Source organism: Podarcis melisellensis (assembly GCF_964234715.1).
Source record: "Podarcis melisellensis genome assembly, chromosome: 14".
NCBI lineage: Eukaryota > Metazoa > Chordata > Lepidosauria > Squamata > Lacertidae > Podarcis > Podarcis melisellensis.
In genome coordinates this window covers 19,313,639-19,331,626 of record NC_138546.1, presented here as the reverse complement: position 1 = coordinate 19,331,626, position 17,988 = coordinate 19,313,639, and the positions used below count along the sequence as shown (strand labels likewise).

General features: G+C 45.4%; 1 long non-coding RNA gene across 1 annotated transcript; it reads left to right on the top strand.

The window, feature by feature from the left end:
* The first annotated feature begins 13,428 nt into the window (after positions 1–13,428).
* On the top strand, positions 13,429–16,822 carry LOC309356230. Its single transcript, XR_014162692.1, has 3 exons — positions 13,429–14,459; positions 15,369–15,540; positions 15,620–16,822. It is a non-coding gene; the product is annotated as an uncharacterized lncRNA (long non-coding RNA).
* Positions 16,823–17,988: the final 1,166 nt, after the last annotated feature.

The window sequence follows — 17,988 nt, the reverse complement described above, 5'->3', positions numbered from 1 at the left end:
GCTTTTGTAGTAAGAATTCTTTGATCCACCAATACAGAGAAGTAACTGATTCCCAGTGTTGCCCGTGGTGAAGGGGTGACTTTCAACCTACGTTGATACCTGGGAGTATAGATCTATTGAAGTGAATGAGACTTTATTTTCAATGGGCATGAGTAAGATTGCACTGGAAAACCAGGACATCTGCACTGTAGATATAGCCTGCAAAAGACATGCTTTTCCCGAGTCAGACCATTGGTCCATCCAGCTCAGTAAGGTCTTCACTGACTGGCAGCCACTCTCCAGTGTTTCAAAGGAGAGGTCTCTTCCAGCTGTTCTTGGAGATGTTGGGCGTTGAACTTGGGACCTTCTGCCTGCAAAGCAGATGCTCCACCACTGAGCTATGAGTGGAGTTTCCTCAAGTCAATGCCAATGTTATATACACAGCAGCAATGCGGTGTCTGGGGTGCTGAGATGTCCTCAGCAAAGGTATAATGTTACTGGTTCTAAAATATGGCTTTAAAAAAAGTCAGCCTTTGTATCCTTGGACATCCATCCCAAGCTAAGGTGACTAACCTGCCCTGCTGTTGCACCTTTCATGGCAGCTTTCTGCAGGTAAATCAGATGGAGATTTTTTTTTTCTGTGGCCGAATGATGACCCTTGTCCTAAAGCACAGAAGCACATTCAGCAGCTTAGAAAGGCGCAGCCACCGGGGCCAGTTGGAAAGTTGGCAACCCTAAACCCCAAAGAACCAACGAAGTCACAAGAGATGAGTTCTGCTGATTAATCTAATCTGCTGCTTTTACACCTGATTGTCCAAAGGGGGAATCGATTATCCAGATGAGTTCACAGAAATGAAAAATTCATTTCCAGGTTTTCGTTTTACTTACATTACCTCCCGCACTTAAGCTCTACAATGCATGGTCCTAATTACTTCTTAAAAGCCAGTAAATATTTCATTAGCTCTTATTGGATTACTTTATGTTCCATGGTCTACAAGGGGAGAGATGCCAGCCATAGTGAATGGACACCCAGGCAAAAATGTGTAGGAAACCCCTCTATATTAATGCTCATTTGTACTGCACTTATTAAGGTCTCCTTATATTACAGACTTCAAAATGGTTCAATGGTCATTCCTTCTCCCCTTGGGAGCCCTCGGAAATGCATCTCTTCTCTGGAGGGATCTAAGGATGTTCAACACAGAATTGTAGCTCTATGAGGAGAAGGGGGGGGGTGTCTCCTAAGCTTAAAAAAACTACAGTGGTAGTTTAAAGTAGTATAGTGATTTAAATGTATAGTGTGAATGTTTCTTGAGTCTTGTTAGAATTGTGAAGAAGTGTCATGAACCCTGTATCCAGCAGGGATCTGGACAGAGTTGGAGGCTGCTGGGGCACCGAATGAGGAGCTGGATCTGGGTCAGGGCTCAGAGCTGACTGCAGAAGATAAGGAGACCACTCTGCCTGAGGCGGTTGGACAAGGACTCCTGGAGGGGCCTCCCAGACCACTGGAGCCTATAGGGCCAAAGCCTGAACCCTCACAGACACCTTCCACTGAGCCTGAGGAACCAGATGCCTCCTACTACACATCACCAGTCCAAGAGAGCAGCAAGAGGGAGGCTCTGGAATTAAGGAGGTGTGGTCCTTCTTAAGGCTGAGGGTTGGCTCTTCAGAGAACTCTAAAGTTCTCTCACAGGGGTGGAGCCTGGAGGAGGTTGTGGTGAGACAGAGGCATCAAAGATCTCAGTCTCCTCCCAACCATTGTTGGAGCAAATTGATCACTCAGCACTTTCTGTGGTCCAGTAACTTTCATCCAGCCTTGCTGCTTCTCCTGTGAGTTCTGCCATCAGGCCAAAACATGGTAAGAAGCAAGGCCCACTAGCACCTTCTTTTTCTCCTGTGTTTGATTTTTGTTCTGTTACTAGCATGGAAAAGAAGTGAGCAGTTCTTGCTGTGGATGAGCAACAATTCATCATACCATGCAGGGTGAGAGCCTGGGTGAGTTGCAGGGGCAGAGCGAAGGGTGCAAAAGCTGCCTACTGAGAGTCCCTGGACAGACAATGGAGCCTCCCTAGTGTGGAAGACCGAGGGGAGGAATAAATGGACTGCCCCAGGGAAAAGATAAGTTGGGAAATGTTGCCAAGACAATTTTGTTGTTCTCTCAGTCGAATGTCCTGTTTTCTTTATCCATGTTCTTGCTAATATTGAAAATTCTAATTGTTTTCCTCCTTGCAGCTTAGCTTTGTTTGCTTTGTGATGGATCTGTTGGGTGGCTCATTATTTACTGGACCTGTTTTATGGATTTTGTACCTTTCTGTATATTTTACTTTTTCCTGTGTCTTTTTATTATTACTGAAGAGGGAACAGGGTTTAGTGAGCAGGAAAAGGCTATGGCAGAGAGCAGTTCAGAATCAGAGGCAGAGGCGGAGGAAGGAGAGGAGAGGCAGAGATGAGGCAGGCTGTGACTGGCAGCTTCCCTCCCTCTTGGCCTCTCAGAACTCAAAGAGGTATGCAGAGGGCAGAGCAAAAACAGGCAAGATGATGGAGACTCAAATTACTTGGGAAGGAACCAGGTGAGGAGACAGCTTAGGGAGCTGTGGGAAGGCGGAGATCTTTGGTCCTGGCAACTGCCTCACAGGAACAAGCTATACCAGGAAGAATTGCTGGGCTCACTAGGCCTGCCCTCCTGAGCTGTTTTGTTTCTTTCACTGGCACTGTGTGAGTTATTGCTCACCTGCTCCTGACACCCCCAGTGAAACAAGTGCAAAGCACTCCTCTTTCCCACAGTTATGTGCTGTAGAATGAAAAGTGTTATAAGGCATCGCTGCACCACACAGTGCTTCGGTTGTGAACAGCGGCCAATGAAGTTTGATGGAAATGGAGAAACTCAGAACGACATCACACCAGAAATGGAACACAAGAATACAAGGAGAGCCCTGCTCAGTTGCAAAGCATCAGCTTCAATCCCCAGCACCTCCAAGTAGGACTGAGCTGAAATCCTGCCTTGGGCTACAGGTCTTGGCATTAGGACTGAAATCTACCACTAGAGATTGACAAATCTCAGTTTTGGTTTATCTCAGTTTTTCAAATAGCAAATATTACATTCAATTCATCCCATTTCTGCATCAGTTTTCATGTATGCATGTATGTATAAACCCAGACATGTGTACTCATTTTTGCATACATTTCTCTAAACGAAGAAACTTTGGCAAGTAATTTCACTAATATGATGTCTTTTTTGTATGTTGCGTTCACTACCATACACATTTTTTAGTATACTTTCCCCTAAGACATGCAGTTTTGTATGGGTTTTTTTAGAACTGCATTGCAAAATTCAGAGAAGTGAGAATTTTGAAGTACAGTTACATATCAGTTCACATTGGTTTGGGGAGTGCAAATTTGGGAAGTGTCCACTAAAAGGCAAACGGAACAATTTTCTCCCCCAATCCACTACCCACCATGATCTGCTAAGTCCCTCTTCTGGCTCGCAAACAATTTCTCTGCAGCCAGAACCCTACAAATCCAGCCTAAACCAGTCAGTGGTTGCCTGTTTATTTCCTTCCCTTCAGTTTCACTTTCTTGGTCTGTTCTCCTAACCATATGCCTGCCGCATTCCTCTATCTTGCCATCTGCGTCTACCACCTCCAAATAATGTACTGGCTGTTCCAGATCTCCAGTTTCATTCATCATTAGATTTCATGCTAGGAACAAACTTCAAAGCTTGTGTCAGCAACAGCTGCTGTGCATTGAAATCAACTTATCTGTATTGCTAAGGAACTTGTCTGAAGGAAATCCTTGCCGAGCTCTTTCTTGGTCCACCTGCCACAGTTTCTGCAGCAAGAGGGGGGAAAAGCCAAACCAAACAGGACCAGTTTCCAGTTTGGGAATCCTTTGAGGAGTCTTTACAGTGCACCTTCCTCTAGTGATTTTACATGGCTGGACTGTGTCCTTAAACTATGGTGCTTCCTGTTGCTTGCCCAGACAGAGGCATCCTGCAGAAAGTTGCTCCCAAGAGAATATGGTCTTGGAGCTGCAAAAGGTTCCCTATGCCTGCTTTACAAACAGAGCAAAGATAAAAGGCTCATTTAAATGCCCTGCTCTTTCTTCTCCATTCCCTGTTTTTGGTTGTGTAATGGGTAAGCATTTATCAGTTAACGTCCGCACTGGTCAGTCAGCTTTTGCCAGGAAGCAGAGTTATAAGTCCTTAACTGCAACACTTTCTATGGTTGCTAGCATGCCTTGATTTGAACAGAACAGCCTAATGGTCTCTATTAAATGCAACACAACTGAAAGCATGCCTGCTTATTTTGGGTAGTAGGTAGAACAACCACATGGAATTTCAGGATGGAGGGATGAAAGGGATGGGGAAGGAATTTCAAATCAACAGGGGTCAGGTTTTAGGAAAAAGCAGGTGCTTGGGCCCAATTTATTCATCAGCTCTAGTTTCAGAAGGCTGATCGCCGAAGAATTGATGCTTTTGAATTATGGTACTGGAGCAGACTCTTGAGGGTCCCATGGACTGCAAGAAGATCAAACCTATCCATTCTTAAGGAAATTAGCCCTGAGTGCTCACTGGAAGGACAGATCGTGAAGCTGAGGCTCCAATACTTTGGCCACCTCATGAGAAGAGAAGACTCCCTGGAAAAGACCCTGATGTTGGGAAAGATGGAGGGCACAGGGAGAAGGGGACGACAGAGGATGAGATGGTTGGACAGTGTTCTCGAAGCTACAAACATGAGTCTGACCAAACTGCGGGAGGCAGTGGAAGACAGGAGTGCCTGGCATGCTCTGGTCCATGGGGTCACGAAGAGTCGGACACAACTAAACGACTAAACAAGCAACAAAAGTTTCTGTAGGTCACTTAGGGATTGCACCGGGGGGGGGCAGTTTGCACAGATATACTTTGGAAAGTACTTTGACTACAAAGACGACACCTCCCACCCCACCCCCAGGAGAAACTGCATCTTCTGCAAGACTAACATTTCAATTTAGATTGGGAGGAGTCGATTTAGGTTACCAATGACAGTTTACACCAGAAAGGGTGTAGCTAGCACCTACATTTTGGAACTTTCTACCTCTTGATACTAGGCAGGTACCTTCACCAAAATTCTCAGTGCCTACTGAAAAACTATGTTTCAGAACCACAAATGTACATTTGATGTGTATTTTAGTATGTGCATTATAATGCATTTTAAATAAAACTGCTGCTTTCATTCCAAAAAGGGCTAACTTGTTTTTTAAAATCTGATTATATTGGTAATTTTATGTTATGTAAACCCCTTAGAGATTTTGAAGATTTTGTGGCATATGAATCCCAATAAAACAGAATTTTTAAAAAAGCTAAACAGGCAAAGTGAAGCTATGTATGCATGCATTCAAGGCAGCAAACTGAATATTCAGCACATTTGTTCAAGACAATGAATAATCAAGAACACTGAGCAAGCTTTAGCATTTCACAGAACTTTTCCTTGGGCTTTGATGTCAGAAAACAAGCACAAGGATGAGAGGGAAGAAGTTGCTCAATCTGTAGTCTGTTACAGTCTTCAGATAATAATCCAGGAAGCTCTGCAAAACAAGCAAAGCCATCTTAACTTTGTCCACTCAAAAGTCAGTCCTATTGAGTTCAACTGGGCTTTCTCCCAGATATGCAGTGTTAGGACTGCTGCCTAATTAGATTAGATGCTGGCAAGTTGTCCCAAGGCATGCTGGGAGAAAAAAAGCAATAGTTCAAGCCAGTGATGTGCCAGAACCAAAGGTGAGTAGTACCTCTATACTCACACAAACCATTTTTTCTTGCACCCCTTTTCTCTCCTCCTTTTCCCATTTAACTTCTCCTTGCCATTCACCTGAAATTGGGATGAGGGCCTGGGTGGCTGTCGGTTGCCCACCTATACTGAAAGATTTTGCTATATCTGCAGTTCATTGCTGCATCGGTTGAATCAGTGTTACTTCTTAAGAGAAATGAATTTGCACCATCAGTTTGTGAATGAAAAATGGCTGGCAGGGTTTTAACTGCAGTTTATCCCCTTCCATCCAAAGGATGTGAACTCCAGAGGGTTGTCATGTTGCCTCAGACAGACCTGACAAGTCTGCAGGATGGAATATGAGCTAATAGAGCCAGATCTGAATGGGACTTGCCGGATGGGGAATTTGCATTCATCTGATTTCCTAAAGCGCCATGCAGGGTTAAGGATGAGGGGGATTGAAGCAAAGCTCCTTCATGGAAAAAAAGCATATGGCTTTCAAGTGGAAATGGGGGCCTTTTGGATTGCTATTTTGAGAAAGCTGTTCTCTGGAAGTGCTCCCAAAATGTCACACTTTCTCATCGTCTAACAGAAGGAGCCAGCTGTACCCACAAACTCAGCATCCTCGAGGCAGCAGGGAGGACCAATGATGTCAGGCAGGGAGCCGGCCTGTGCACTGCCTACTTCACAGGGTTGTTGTGATGATACAAGGAGACGAGAGGAGGGGGAGAGAACCACATATGAAAAAGGTGGTCAGCCTGCAGCCCTGTGGCACAGCAGCCAAAACCTTCTGCAAGTGGACCATCCAAACAGCTGGGGAAAGAGAACTATCCTTCCCCTGCCAGCCCCCTGAATGAGGAGGAGGAGGATGGAGAGAGGGAGTAAATACAAGGTTCAGCATGGGAAAATTGAAATACTTTATTGTCACTTGTACAACTTGTATATAGTGAGATTACACAAGCACCCCCAACTCAGCTCTCTTAGTCTTAATTCCCCTCGTTTACTGACACACACACACACACACACACACACACACAACAAACCCGAAAGTCAGTTGCCCTGTTGTTATCTTTTCATTCAGCAGCCTAACAGCCCACAGATAGAAGCTGTTCTTTACCCTGTTGGTGCGACTAATCATGCTTCTATATCTTCTGCCTGAGGTCCCACCTCATATGCCCACCTCTGGGCATGAGTGTCTTGGTAGTACAGAAAGCACTTAGGGAGAGTGAAAAGCAGCTCTAGTAAGGGGTGTGGCCTGGGCAAAGTCTTGAGAACCAAACAGGGAGGCCTGGAGGGCCACAGTTGGCCCTGGGAGTGAGGCTCGCCAGCCCTGTATTAAATCATCTATTTGCTATCAGCTGCCTTCTGAACTCATCCTCTGACTCACCACCGTCCTTGGCAGTGTTTTGCTCCATAAAAATAAGCACTCCCTTGCTTAGCTTGAAATCCCCTTGGCCTGCTGAAGTGTGAACTTGAATGCTTGAGTGGTCCAATTGCTCCAGCCCCGTGATGCACATGATCATCCCGCATCTACCCAAAAAATCCCACATCTTTCCACTTCTTGATAGTGTGGTTTGTCGCATTCCTGCTCTCTACCATTGGGACCGCTGACAGATGGCTCCTTCCCATGTGGGCGTTTGCATCCCTATTTTAAAACTCTCTAGCAGGGGCAAGGCTGAAAGAGCCTGTATCTCCTGACTTGCCCATGGCACTGCACCCAGGGCAGGAGGAGGGGGTACCAGTGTGGGGCAGTGGCTGGTGTGTTGGCCTTAGAACTGGGACATGTGGGCCTCAATCCCTGCCTGCTATAAAACTCAATGGGTGAAATTGTGCCAAGGTTGGGGAAACTTTTGTCCCCTGAAGGTCTCATTCCCTCTGCTGTGATCTGTCAGGGCTGCATGCTGGCAGTGAGCAGAGCTAAAGCCAAAATGTGGACAGCCTGCCACCATTTGTCTGTCTGTCTGTCTGTCTGTCTGTCTCTCTCTCTCTCTCTCTCTCTCACACACACACACACACTTTCTGACACTCCTCCATCCCGCTTTCAATTTCTATTTTTGACACTGCTTAGCTTCTCTGCTTACAAAGAAGTTCCACCCTCCTTCCATTGTACTATCCATTTCAGCTTCCCACCTCCCAGAAAAGCCCTTTCGTTTCTTTAAGCCTTCCACTTATCTGCATAAAATTAGGCTGGGGGGGGGGTTCACATGAGACCTATAGGCCAGAAGTTCTTCAGCCCATGAACACACACAAGCAAAGGATTATGCACTAGTTCTGGCTGGATCCTGAACTGAGCCCATTGGGGTTGGCGTAGGATTTGACCAGAGCAGGTTGCAGCAGTTTCAGATTACCCTGAGTGATTTGGGACTGTCAGGGTAGGGGGTGGTTTGACAACAAGAGGGGGAGGCACATGCAACTCCTTTTCCCTCCTAACTGCATATTTATTTATCAGCGACAAATATCAGAGAATTAGAATTGTCCCTAGTAGATTCTGACTGTTGAAGTGTTTGATCAGCAGTCTTGCAGTGTTCCTGTTTAAAACCCAAGCCTGCTGTGAAAAAGACTCATTTCAAAGTTCCCTCAATCCTGGAGGGAAAAGGCTATGCATTTGGTTCCAGGACTTGCAAGTCCTACACCAATCCTGGAGGCAAAAATGCTTGAGATAAACAATCTCTACAAAATTTGCATGCAATTTGAATATAATCCATGACTCCCAAGACTAGTAAATGAATTGGGATTTGGGTAGCTACCAGTGTGCATGCTTCCTGCATGTCCCAGCACGGTGCTTGGCTTAAAATAGTTACCTAGTTGTGCTTTTAAAATGCATACTTAGAAACATTTTTTATTAGAAAATACGCATTTAGGAATGGAAGAGATAAATAAGTTTTAAAATGCATATTTCCATACAGCCATCTTTGTAATAAACTGCAGATGATTTCAGGATAGACATTTCAGTTTCTCATTCTCCTAATCATCAGTTTGCTGCGCTTCCAGTCATCAACTTTGAGATTTTTTAATTTTGAAAGCCCGCATAAAAATCACCAGCATTTGTGTGCGTGTCTAATATATATATATATAGCGAAGAATATCATGCATTGTTATACACCATTTTCATTAATATTTGCCTTTTTATACACTCTTTCCCCTAACATGCACATTTTTTCACTGGAAAACTGCGTCACAACATTTGGTGACCTTCACATTTTGAAGGATAGCTGTGTTTTGGTTCACACGTTGTTTCAGGGACTGCAGATTACCAGGCCAAATTCCTCCCCCTTTCCTAAATACGTGTGAAAGGGACACAGGCCAGAAATCGACTGATTCATCCGCACCTCCTCTCTGCATGGGAGCAGGTAGAGCACAGTTAGCACTTGGCTTCATAGAATCTACATGTCAAGATGTGCCCAGCTCAAGTGAAGAATCAGACTCTGTGTTGGTTGCTGTGCTGGAGGCTCCCAGCCCAGCAGCTACAAGATGGTGTGTGTTTTATGTTAAATTAGTTCCGTCGAGTTCCGCAGCCGTGATGTGCCCTCAAACCACAGGTGTTCCTAAATCAATGAGTCCATGACAATTATAAATTGCTTTTCATAAGCAGTAAGCAAACAGAACCACAAGAAAGCCTGGCAAAAAAAAATGGCTTCAGTGAAGCGATACTTCGGCTCCGCAGCGTTCTGCTGCCCCAGCTCTTTCCAAAGTGCTTACTTTCTTATTTCAAGGAAAGCCTCTTTGTTTCCATTTTCTGGTTCTGTGTGACTTGCTGATTCGGAGACTGCAGGAGGAAAGTTTCTTCTCTAGGAGCTGACTTTCCCCTCCCCATCCCCCTTGGAAAAGTTGACAGCGTGCTGCAAACTGCAGCAACTGGGAAATGTGTGAAGGAACCGTTCAGGAGCCATGGCTCAGCTGCTCCTATATTCTCAGTATGCGTGCAGCAGATATCAGGCTGAGATCTTCCATGTGGATTACCAGCAAGGAGCAGTGGGCCAAATGCCAGCTTCTTTAAGCAATACTTCCCTTCAAACTGGGGGTTGGATTAAGTTTCAGTCCCAATGAGATGCTGTGCCACAAGTGTCTTGCTTAGATCAGGAAGTGAGGTAAATCAAGAAGGCTTCTTTAGGGGATCTGGGGCTTGAACAGAGGAAGTTGCCGTTGCAACTTGCCAAAAGTTAATTAGTTAGACCAGTAAACTTGGGCAGTCAGGAGGCCGTAAAGTGATGAAAAAACGTTTGATACAAAATACAGTGGTACCTTGGGTTAAGTACTTACCGTAATTCGTTCTGGAGGTCTGTTCTTAACCTGAAACTGTACTTAACCTGAGGCACCACTTTAGCTAATGGAGCCTCCTGGTGCTTCCGCACCACCAAAGTATGATTTCTGTTCTCATCCTGAAGCAAAGTTCTTAACCCGAGGTACTATTTCTGGGTTAGCGGAGTCTGTATCCTGAAGCGTCTGCAACCTGAAGCTTATGTAACCCAAGGTACCACTGTAAAATCACAATGATGAGGTTAAGTTCAACCCCATAGCCCAGTAGAATTCTAAAGTGTTCTGTGAATGAGATGGTGACTCTTCCAAGCATGAGGGGCTGAGCAGCTAAACATTGCTCAGACCATAATGGAGGCACACTTTCCCTTTCTATAAGTGGCCAGTTGCCAGGCAACAGCTCCCACGGAAGCCCTCTGGGGTGTGAGAGTTGGCCCAGCCCATGACGAAAGCAAGTCTTTCCCCATTGCCAAAATTGAAGGAAACTTCTTGGCTTCCTTCTTGTGATAAACCCACTTTTCCCATGCTCAGTTGTAAAGAATTCTTTTTGTCTTTAATTTCCTTTCTACTCTGGAGATGAAGAGTGGATGTTCATCAGAGTTAATGCCAATCTTTTGATTGTAGCTCCCTTGGCTGTTATAACCATGTGAGTCATATGAAATGGTGAAGAGATTTATTCTCTGAAATGGGAGCCAGAAACATTTGCTTAAGTTGACTTTGATAATGTGAAGCTGGTATTTAGGGTCATCATTCTTGGTGATCTCTTTTTAATATAGAAACATTTATCATATATATTTAAAAATCCATCTTACTTGGTATTTATATTACATGTTTGGGCAAGATGGGTGGTTTTGTATAAAAGAAAGTATTTTATGCAATGGTAGAAAAATTATTGTAATAGAGGGTCCCAGGGTTTGATCATAAGGCACATGGGACCGCCATTTTGTTGAAGGTAAGCATAGCCATATCTGCACTATAAATTTAAAGCAGTATCATACCACTTTAAAACAGTTGTGGCTTCCTCCAAAGAATCCTGGGAACTATAGTTTAAGGGTGCTGAGAATTGTCAGGAGATTCTCACTGAGCTACAGTTCCCAGAGCGCTTTAACAACCAATCCCTCTTTCCCAGGGAACGCTGAGAAGTCAGACAAATTCCCTTCTAAAGAAGCCCCACCCCCAAGTAACTTCATTAAGCCCAGAGTAGTTATTGGCTGCTGGACCTATCAAATATCCATATGATTGGCCTATCATGACAAACCCCGAACTCTGAATACAACCCATAGGCTGAGCGGTGAAGCTAAGCTGCAATGATCTTTTGGCACCCCCTCAGTAGAGATAGTCAGTTGATTTACAGCCTGTTTAACTAGTGGTAACGGCATCAATTTGCAGATGCGTTTTGGTTAATAAACAAAAACACCCCGAGTATAATTGGGCTGAAGGGAGTTCTCTGAAAAAAGCAATTAAAAGGACAGAGCAACAGTAATAATGTGCCTGATGGATGCCTATGGGGAACAACGCAGCATTCCATAAATCTATGGATGATGAAAACATCTAGGGGGAGGAAAAGGAGGGATTCTAGAGAGTTTTGAGCTTGGACTCTGATATAATTAGTAGAATGAATGTGTGCCAATTAACAGGGAATTTAACTGAAATTTCTAGAGTTAAGCTGAAATTTTTTAGTTGGTGGTGTGTGTGTGTGTGTGTGTGTGTGTGTGTGTGTTTGTTTGTGTGTGTTTGGAGGGGGGATATATTGAGGTTTTTCTTTTTCTTCCCAGAAAGGAACGCTTGCAGAATTTTCTGCAAATATTCTCCTTTTTTGGCATGGCAGCCCCCATTTTCACCACCCACCCACAATGCCCCAGAATGGCGCTAGGACCAGGCCACTGTTGAAAGTGCAGAATGCTGGCCAGACTGTCACACAGTGACTGATATTGCTCTTACTGGAGACGGCAGCAGCAAAGACTTCTCTTCGGTAAAGTACAAACTGTGTTCCTGTTCCTGCAAGTCCCACCCTAAGGAACTATGGGTGAATTTCTTCTCCCACTGGATAAATTTGGCAGAACACATGTAAACACAGTCCACCTGTGCCTGCAAATAGGGTGTAAAATTCTGAGGGGCCCATTTGCACACAGATCTAGAAACTTCACTAGCAGAGTGATGGGTGCGGCAAGCGAGCCAGAAACCCAAGGCACAACTTGGCCAGAGGTGCAAGGAAATGAACCCTAGAACGTAGTGCATTTACACTTACTGAAATCATGTCTGTTATGTGATGTTTGGCTTCTGATTGGCAGTGATTAGGAATGTTTCGAAGGTGATATATTTGAAGCCAGAGAGAAGTGAGAAGTCTTGCTATGAGGAGATGGCCAGGCAGAGTGAAAACCCTTTGAATCTTCTCACAATGCCTGCTGTTTGGAGCCTCCTACAGAAAGACACACTTCCTTGGGAGGAAGCCCATTTCTGAGTAAGCATATTTCAGAGAGTGCTGCAAAGGGGGCAAAGAACCAGAGGTGGAATGCAAAGCATAAGGTTTCAGATGTCCAAAAGCAGCCAGATATAGTCTGGGAGTTGGGGAAGCTCCCCATAGATGATATGTTACACTGCCAGACTCTGAACCTAGAATTGGCGGTCCAACTCTTTCAACCAAATAGTCTGAATCAATCTGAACAGATCCGACCCAAGGGATTGTGTCCAGTTCTAGGCACCATTGTTTATGAACGATATTGACAAGCTAGAACATGTGCAGAGGAGGAGGGTGACCAAGATGATCCAGGGTCTGGAAAGCAAGCCTTATGAGGAACGTTTGAGAGAGAGTTGGGTATGTTTAGCTTGGAAAAGACTGAGGAGTGATATGGTAGCCATCTTCAAGTATCTAAAGGGCTGTCATATAATCATAGAATTGCCAAGCTGGAAGGAACTAAAAGGACCATCCTGTACAACCTCTGCAATGCAGGAATAGCAGCTAAAGAATCCTGGACAGTTGGTCACCCAATCTCTGTTTGAAAACCTCCAAAGGAGAGTCCACCGCCTTCCAATGTACTTCATTATTTATGTGTTTATTAAATTTCTATACCAACCTTTATCCAAGGATCTCAGGATGGTTTACAATATAAAAACACAAAAAAGCATAGCAGAGTAACAAACAAAAACCAAAACCCTTACACAGACACACACACAAATTCGGTCCCAGCTCCTGCCCACCTAGCAGTTCGAAAGCACAATTAAGTGCAAGTAGATAAATAGGTACCGCTTTCTAGCGAGAAGGTAAACGGCGTTTCGTGTGCTGCTCTGGTGCCAGTTCGCCGGAGCAGCTTCATCACGCTGGCCACGTGACCCGGAAGTGTCTGCGGACAGTTCTGGCTCCCGGCCTCTAGAGTGAGATGAGCGCACAACCCTAGAGACTGTCAAGACTGGCCCGTACGGGCAGGGGTACCTTTACCTTTACCTAGTCCATTCTATTATTGAACAATTCTTACCATGAGAAAGTTCCCAGAGTGGTTTAACAGTCAATCCTGCTTCATGGGGAACTCTACAAATTGTAGCCTTGTAAGGGGAATAGGAGTCTCCTAACAACTCTCAGCACCCTTAACAAACTACAGTCCCCAGAATTCTTTGCAGAAACCATGACTGGTGTGTTGCAAAGTCCCTCATTGGTTTAGAAGTGGAGAGAAGTCAGGACCTGCAGCCTCCCCTGACACCCACACGTTTGGTGCATGCAAAAAGGGGTCCTACACAGCAGCAGTCAAAAGTTTGGACCTCTGCTTAGGGGAAAGACCACAGTGGAGACAATACTGAACAAGATGAATCAACGGGAGACAAAGGGATAGAGTGTCTGCTTTGCATTCAGAAGGTCCCAGGTTCAATCCCTGGCATCTCCAAGTAGGACTGGGAATGTCACCTCCCTGAACCCTGGAGAGTTGCTGCCAGTCAGTGTGGGCAATATTGAACTAGATGAACCAATGATCAGTTCAAAGCAGCACCCTATGTTCCTATTGATGGAACAAATAAATAAGCTCACCAGTTGGTTTTGCCCTGTCCAGCCAATTGCTTCCAAAGCACAGATTGTTTGCACATTATCCCACCCTACCTCCAAAAGTGCAAATCTTAAAATAAGTACAAGGTCTCATTGCTTGAGCGCCCACAGCAGCAAACAGCTTTTGTCACTGGTGATTTGTCAAGTAAAGGTGAAGCGCACATAATGCTAATGGCTGTCAGAAGGATTCTAATTAACTCACCGGGTAACCTTGGGCAAAACACACACTTTCTCAGTCTACCCTAACTACCTGGCTTGGCCTTAGCTACCAGTCTGTTCCAGAACCGCAGACCTCTTGGTCTCCACCTTGCTTGTTCCATCACCTGCCCTGTGTAGCAGACATCATAGTGGTTAAGGACAGTAAGAAAGTCTGAGGCATAGCAGACTGACCTAGGTCAGGAGTCGCCAGCAGGCCGCCTGTGGGCAACCACCAGTCCCTCTTAAATTGCCTGCAGAAGGTATCAGTAAATATCCAAATCCATAATGCATGAAATAGGGCGAAATGCCCACATCGTTCTGTCTTTTTTAGATGTAGCAGTCATTGTGTGCTATGCCACACACCCTGCAGCTTCCATTTTATGGCTGGCACTCACATTTTCCCAAACTACCAAATGCGTACCCGATAGCTCAAAAAGTTGGCAGCTACTAAGTCAACTACTCAGGAGCAGTCTGAGACGTTTCAGCACCTGAGGCAAAGTGCTCCATGATGTACGGGACAAACTCTGTAAGGGCTTCTCAATGAGTCTTCCCCCCCAGGCTGGGGGGTGGGCAGGAGAGATCTTTTCCATACTGCCCCTTCTGCAGCCCCGCTTAGAATATGTACAAATCACACAAATTACGCAGCCAGTTAATGAGGTGGGGGAACTGGAGGCAGCAGTTTTCAGCTCCAGTCCTACAACAGTTTCTGCTCACAGTACACCCCAATTTTAAAGTCTACACTGTAGACCCCCTCTCTGCCAGTTACCTCGTACTTCCCGCATGGTGCTGCTATTGCATTATTTTTATATTGCACGCATGATATGAAATACGGTTGCTCCCCACCCCCACCCCCACGAAGCACTATCCAGATCACCTTAGCAGAGCTGGGAAAGGGGAGGAGGGTTGCTGAGTTTTTGAACCGTACATTAATTCACACTGCAGGTGCCCATCAACACCACCAAACAGACGATTTCCCTCCTCCTGGCCCTTACAAATCTTTAAATACATCAACAGGGGGAGAAAGCTCTCCGCTCTCCCCATGCAATGCCATAAACTCAGTGTGCAGTCATCAAAACTCATTAAAGAGTCACCTTTGGAGAAAGGTGGGGGGAGGAGGGGGGAGCGATACCTATTAACAGCAAGAGCAATGTTCTGCTTGTGGTTCACAGATAACCATCCAGCCCTCGGGTCCTTATTCGGGTCAATTTCATGGTCAACCCAATGAAGGCCTTCTATTATCTTCACAGCATGGTGCCCCATCAAGTTGACAACATCTAGAAAGATTTCCCATGCTGAAGGAGGAGTTGAGCTGAATTAAAGGCGGTGGCTGTGTGTGTGTGTGTTTGTGTGTGTGTGTGTGTGTGTGTGTGTGTGAGAGAGAGAGAGAGAGAGAGAGAGAGAGAGAGAGAGAGAGAGAGAGAGAGTTGCATGCCCAGGGCCTGTACTGTGGTGCAGTGATTAGGACTTGGGAGACCAGGGTGCAAATTCCTATTCAGCCATGAAACTCACAAAGTGACGTAGGGCCAATCACTGTCCCTCACAAGGTTGTTGTGAGGATAACCTGGGGAAGGTAAAGAACCACACATACCATGTTGGGCTCCTTGGAAGAAAGATGTAATATAAAATGTAATAAATACACTCCAGAGGCTGACATTTGCGAGGGGACCAAACACTGGGAAAGGATCTGAAGCTCCACAAAAGCCTCTATGCCGATTTTGCTGTGCACCCAAGAAAAACAGAGGTAGTAGGATATGATTTGAGGGTTGTGTACCTTACCTCTTGATGCTTAAGGGAAACAACCGAAGGGAAACAGTCCTGCTTGAGGACCCCCAACATTGTGGCTCCAACACTACCCTTTTTTACCCATCCAAACACCAGTTTCATCCATGATGGAACTCAGAACAGCGTGTGCAGGAGTCCTATGTGATCGCCCATCCAAGAACTGACCAGACTCAGATCTGCTCAGCTTTGGCAGACTTGTCATGTCATGTGCTTTCAAAACCATGGAGCCCAGAGCTTCCTGCTGAAACAAGGAGAGTGGGTGCTCTCAAATATTGGAATTCAAAATATTTTGAATTCAAATATGGAATTCCAAAATATGGACTAGATGCACAGAATCCCTTCCATCTATGACTTTAAGATGGTCAGGTGAACTCTGGGCTTTCACTAGTGAAAGAGTGGTGCTTTTCTCCCTCTTTTCGCAATACTTGAACTTTTTTTGGAGGGGGTGCAGCTGGTTATACACATGGATGAACAGCAAGAAAATGGCCCTATCAAAAATGGCAGTACTGTGTATTTAACCCCTTTCTGTCCTGTGTTTCAGAGGGAGCCAATGAAATGGATCAGTGGTCCAGAAGGACATGATGTCAAGATAAGGCTGATCTGCTAGATCAGGGGTGGGAAACCTGTGGCCAAGTTGACTAGGGGCTGTTGGGAGTTGGAGTCCAACAGCATCAGGAAGATTAGAGGCTGCCAACTCCATTACAGTAGGCAGTGGAGGCTTGTCTATTAGGGCAAATAGGACACTGTCCCTGCAACTTCAGTCTGCCCTCAGCCAACCTTCTTCCTTACAATGAGTCTAGAGGGTGGCTGTGCCCGTCATTGGTTTATATCGCCACCTACTGTTGGTCTCCCTGCCTTTCGCCCTATAAGTCCTAAGGAGGGCTTCCGGAGGCGGCGCAAAACGGCAATGGCGGTCCTCTTTACTCAGTGAAGAGGGGCTCCGCGAAAAAGGGTCCTCCGCTACGGCGAAGCGGAGACCCATCCAGATAAACCGCAGGCAGAGCGAGCCTGTGGCCGTGGGACTCGGCGGGTGCCAGAAGCCCCCCCAGAAGCGAGGAAGGGACCTCGTAAGAGGCTCCGGATCGTGAACGGGGGAGCGGCGCTGTGAGTTCATCGCTCTTTTCGCGGAAGTGAAGCCGCGCTGCTGTTGCTGATGAGCGCCGACCTTTCTTCTTGAAAAACATCGAGATTGGCTGCAATCTACCCGTGAGTAAGGGGTACCAAAGTACTGATTAAGGATTAACTTAAATTTGTCTATTTCGGCTGAAAACGGGAGGCGAGTAACAGGAAGTCCGCCTTCCGGTCCTGCTAATCGGAGCAAAGCAAAGAACCCGATGCGGGCTGAAGCGTTAAAGAGATTTTGAAAGAAGTAAGAAGGGGCATTAATAGACTGTGTGTTTCTAGAAATTGAAAAAGAGTGAAGAAATAAATGTTTTGGTTCAGTGTGCTAGAGAATCTTCCTCCTATTGTGAAGAGATGTGGAATTGAAGGGGATAACCGAGTTACTGGACTGCCAGTGTTGCAAATGAGTACTGTCAGGCTGCTGAAACTTTTCTTTTAACATAAACTGTTGCATTGATGGATACACTATCGCTTTAATACTGTCATCGAAACCTCTCCGTTACCTTGTGGCACTAATTTGAAACAGAACTTTCTGAAATCCTCCTTTCTGAACTTGGGGATTTCAGTTGAAATAGGAGCTTTGATGGTGGAAAAGAAACTTTCTTTCCTTTGAAAACCCCCCCTAGTGGATTTGCGGAGGCATAGTGGTCTGGGAACTGTATCTTATTGGGATTTTTTGTGGTTTAATTGTTTATACTCTGGACTTGCCTTTCTCATGGATTGAAAGACTATTTGACCTTGAACAGCAGCTGTGGAATGAGTGGCCCAGCGAAAACAAGAGCAGCTAAAGCTAAGGAAGCTTTAGCTGAGGAAGCTAAAGAAAAGAAAAAAGACAAGAGAGCTGGGCAGCTTGTCCAAACAACCTTGATTCATCATCGTAGATCC